This window comes from Empidonax traillii, unplaced genomic scaffold (genome assembly GCF_003031625.1).
Source record: "Empidonax traillii isolate 1590-97213 ecotype Southwest subspecies unplaced genomic scaffold, ASM303162v1 scaffold979:size225553, whole genome shotgun sequence".
Taxonomy (NCBI): Eukaryota; Metazoa; Chordata; class Aves; order Passeriformes; family Tyrannidae; genus Empidonax; species Empidonax traillii.
The window spans coordinates 146,118-150,179 of NW_020956172.1; the positions used below are offsets into that span (position 1 = coordinate 146,118).

The following is a 4,062-nucleotide window of genomic DNA, read 5'->3' on the forward strand; positions in this document are numbered from 1 at the left end:
AAACAAAAGCCTCCCCGGAGGAGCGGCTTAAGCGGCGGAGACTGAGGGAGAAGGCGGAGACCCTGGCGGAGGAGCAGGGCGAGCGTCAGCCATGTTGTGTGTGTGTGTGTGAGTGTGTGTGTGTGTGTGTGTGAGTGTGTGAGTGTTGGTCCAGTATTTACAAACCTGCAGCTGCAGCAGCGTTTGGAGCCTGGGAGGGAGAGGGAGGGAGAGGGAGAGAGAGAGAGAGGGGAACGCGGGGAGGGAGGGAGGAGAGGAGCGAGGGAGGAGGGGAAAGCGGCGCGGCAGACAAAGGATGGCAGCAGCGCGGGGCGCGCACACCCTCCCGCGGCTCCGGCTCCCCCGCCGCCCGCACGGCCCCCTCGCCCCGCGTTCCCGCCTCCGCCTCCCCCGGGGGCCGCTGATCCGCCGGCAGCCCCTGGCGGGCCCCAGCCCCGGCCCGCACACAATAGCTCCGCAGCGGGGAGAGGGGGAGGGCAGCGCTCCCCTCGGGGCGAATGCGGCGCGGGGCCGTGCCGGGGGAGGGCGGCAGAGCCGCGGAGCCCGGAAGGGCGGGGGGGTTGCCAGGCAGCCGGGGCGCTTGCGGGGGAAAGGGAGGGCGCAGGCAGCAACGCCACACCGCGGCCCCCGCGGCCCCCGATGCCACCCGCGCCTCCTGTGCGGGGAGGGCGGGGGGGGGATGAGCGGCGGGAGCCCCGGGAGAGGCGAGGCGCGGCCGGGCTGGGACCGCCGGTCCCCCCACAGCGACTCCCTCCGGCTCTGCCCGGTACTGGGCCGGGCCAGGCCAAGGGCGGCGCGACGGGCTGCGCTCCCCCCGTCCCCTCCCTCGCCCCGCTCGCTCACCTGCCGGCGGGGCGGGCGCCCGGGGGTGCGGGCGCTGCCGCTCGGCCCCTGCCCGGCCGGCGCCGCTCAGCTCCTCGGCAGCGGCGGCGCGCGCGGCCGCTCCCCTCGCCTCGCCCGTGCCCCTCCGCCGCCGCCGCCGCCTCCTGCTCGCCTCTGCCACATTTGGATCCCCCTCTCCCTACGCGCGCTCCGGCGCCAGGACAGAGGCCCGCTCACCTTCCTGCCAAATAGTGAGCCGCCCGCATCGCGCCGCTCACAACACGGGCCCGCGCCCCGCCCTCCTCCCCCGCGCCGCCCCCCCCCCCCCCCCCCCCCCCCCCCCCCCCCCCCCCCCCCCCCCCCCCCCCCCCCCCCCCCCCCCCCCCCCCCCCCCCCCCCCGTATCCCCCCTCCTTCCCCTCCCCGCCCGCCGCGCACGCGCACTGCGCCGCCCCGACTGCGGCGGGCGCCGGGGAGGCCCCGCCCGCTCCGGACCGTGCCCGCCTGAGGGGCCGGCGGGGCTGAGGGAGCCGCTCCCGCACCTCGGGGAGGGGGGGCTGCCGGCCGTGTTTGCACAGAGCCGCGGAACGTCCCGAGTCAGGGGGGGGACCCACGAAATAGGGAACAAAACGCCTGGAGGGCTGGCGAGGCGCGGGGGAGCGGGCGGCGCTCTGTGGCGGCGCCCGGTGTGGTGGTGACTCCGCCCGGCGTGAGCGCTGGGCCCGAGGTGATTGATGCGCCCGTGAAGTCACTCGAGGGTGCGCAGTTCACTGAGAGGGGGTCCTCTGAGGGGGGATCTTTCCTGGCACCCCCGGTGATGGCTGAGCCGCTGAACTCCGGCCGACCCCGCGCCGCGGTGCGGTGTGTTGGGTTTAGCTCTGGTTGTGTAATCTCCGAGCAGACTGGACTGGGCTGGTTTGACTCGTTACGCGGGCTGAACCCTCCAGGTTCCGCTCTCCGTTATTCCTTCCCGAGCCGTTCACAGCACAGGGATGGTCGGGTCCGGCTCACGGCGCTGCCCCGTGTGCCTCGGAGCTGCCTCTTTTGCCCCGCCGTCCAAACGCACCTGGACACGGGCAGGCTTGGGGCTGAAGAAGCAGCCCAGGAGTGCGGTGTGGGTGCCAGAAACCCAAGACAACCATTTCACCTGAGCTGGCAAAGTGCTTTGTAAACAATACGAGCGAACGACAGCATTCTGCACGACATTGTGTTCTCATTTCATGGGAGGCGATGCTACCGGGATGGAGAGAGAGTAGTTTCTTCAGAACTTTAAGGGTTCCTATAAAGACGTGTTCTCACCTATGTATTAGGGAAACAAAACGAGGAGGTGGGAGAACACTTGAGAGATCTTGGGCTGTCTTGGGGTGCTCCCAGCAAGCTGAGAGACAGTCCCGGAGGGGGCAGTTTAACAGAAAACCTGCAAGTAGTCAAGATTTGTTCAGCAATTGGCAGACCACAGATAAGCGTCATCTTCTGAACCATTAGTGTTAAATGCCAAGACACCAAGGAGAGAAGTAGCAAGCTGTTTAACTCTCACGGGGAGTATTTTCTAATTAGTGAAGTGTGCGTGATCTAGGCGGAGTGAGGCACAAAACATTTGGTAAGCCATACCAGAAATTTTCAGATGAAACTGTGTCTAAGCACTTAATCATAGGAAAGAAATAAAAAAGTAAAATCATCTGTAGGTGTTCTGACGAAAATATGATACAGTGTCATCAAATCCTAAGCCATCGATTTGTCAAATTATTCAAGCCTAGACCTCCAAGACCCATTCACAGTGTCAGGCTGACAGCAAAAGGGGAAATATCTGTAAAATTATGTTACCTTCTGACAAATAAATTAGTTTAACTATGAAAGCAGGTGAACAGTTAGGACCTGGTCTGCCTTAACAAATCTAACTGGTAACTCTTTTGAAGTAAGGCATGGCAAGTGTATTGAGTATTGACACAGCAAGATTTTTTTCTATTCCATCATAAGACAAACTTCCATTCATTGAGGGAGCTGTAAAGTATTGGGGCCTGTAAAGTGCATAGGGCTCTTGATCTGTGGCTAAGAGCCTCATGTGCACTCAGAATCCGAAAAGTGAAATCAGTTTGGGGAAGGGATGACTTGCTTCAAAGGATGGATATTTGGGATTTCTTAGTTCAACGGTAGCGAAGGCACAGGGTAAGATCCAGATTCCCAAATTACAATCACAGATCACATAATTTGTGAATTCAGAGTCTGTGACAGAAAATAAAATACAGGAACATGTACAGGAACAAGGTACAAACATACATATTTTGCTTAAAAGTGCTACTGGCAAAAGATGAGAACAAAGAATCATATTTTTAGTTAGCTCTTTGCTATTTTCACAGTTGTTAATTTCATCAATGAGGGAGCATATCACCAGTAATTCCTCTGACAAAAGAGTCTGCCAGATTCTGGGAGATGATTCATTTGTAATTTAAAGAAAGATGTTTCTGAGAAAGGGAAAGATTGTGAGAAACCATGAAGTAGGGGGCAAGGATTGGTAAGGGTGAGTGCACAGCTTAATAATGCTCTACTGTCCAAGCAGGGTTATAAAATCCATAACCAGCTTTGCATATCACTGTTGAGACAAGACAGCTGTTGGGATAAGCAATCATGGCTTGAATTTTCCTGAAATTAAAAGAGGTATAGAATCATAGAAGTGCGCGTGTTGGAAGATCACAGATCATCTAGTCCAGCTCCCCTGTAATGAGCAATGATATCTTCAACTAGATCAGGTTGCTCAGAGCCCTGTCCAGTCTGAACTCAAATATTCACAGACATGGAGCATCTATCACTTTTCTGGGCAACCTGTGCCAGCGTTTCATCACCCTCATTGTAAAAACTTTCTTCCTGCTATCTCCTTTGAATCCATACTCTTCTAGCTTATAATCATTCTGGTGTTGTTGCAGTTTGGTCAAGGCTTGTCTGGAGCATAGGCCTGAAAAGGCCCCTGCCAGAAACAAGTCAGGGCTTGTCAGAGCTAAGTTGGGACTGGTTAGACATTAAGGCTGTGCTCACCAAAAAGAAACAATAAGTCAAGCAGAACCGGAGACAAGAAAATTTGCAACTAGAGATAGGATGTAATCTGGTGGTGGGATTTAATTACACGATGTTTACAGTTAGGTAAATGGATTAACAGTCAGGTAAATGGATTAATATTTGAATATAATCGAAGTGATATGTAAGTTTATGTTTAACTGCTATGTCTTCTGTGAAATGTAAAACCAAT

At 57.1% G+C, this 4,062-nt stretch overlaps 1 protein-coding gene across 2 annotated transcripts in view; it reads right to left on the reverse strand.

Moving 5' to 3' along the window:
• Positions 1 to 1,104, reverse strand: part of SPIN1 (spindlin 1) — a 45,357-nt gene extending 44,253 nt beyond the window's left edge. The window contains exon 1 of one of the 2 annotated variants that reach the window (XM_027903530.1): positions 1,060 to 1,104. The gene's annotated coding sequence lies outside the window, so the exon portion shown is untranslated. Of the gene's footprint in view, positions 1 to 843; positions 891 to 1,059 lie in introns of those variants that run through there. The other variant, XM_027903531.1, reaches the window with a different exon arrangement.
• Positions 1,105 to 4,062: the final 2,958 nt, after the last annotated feature.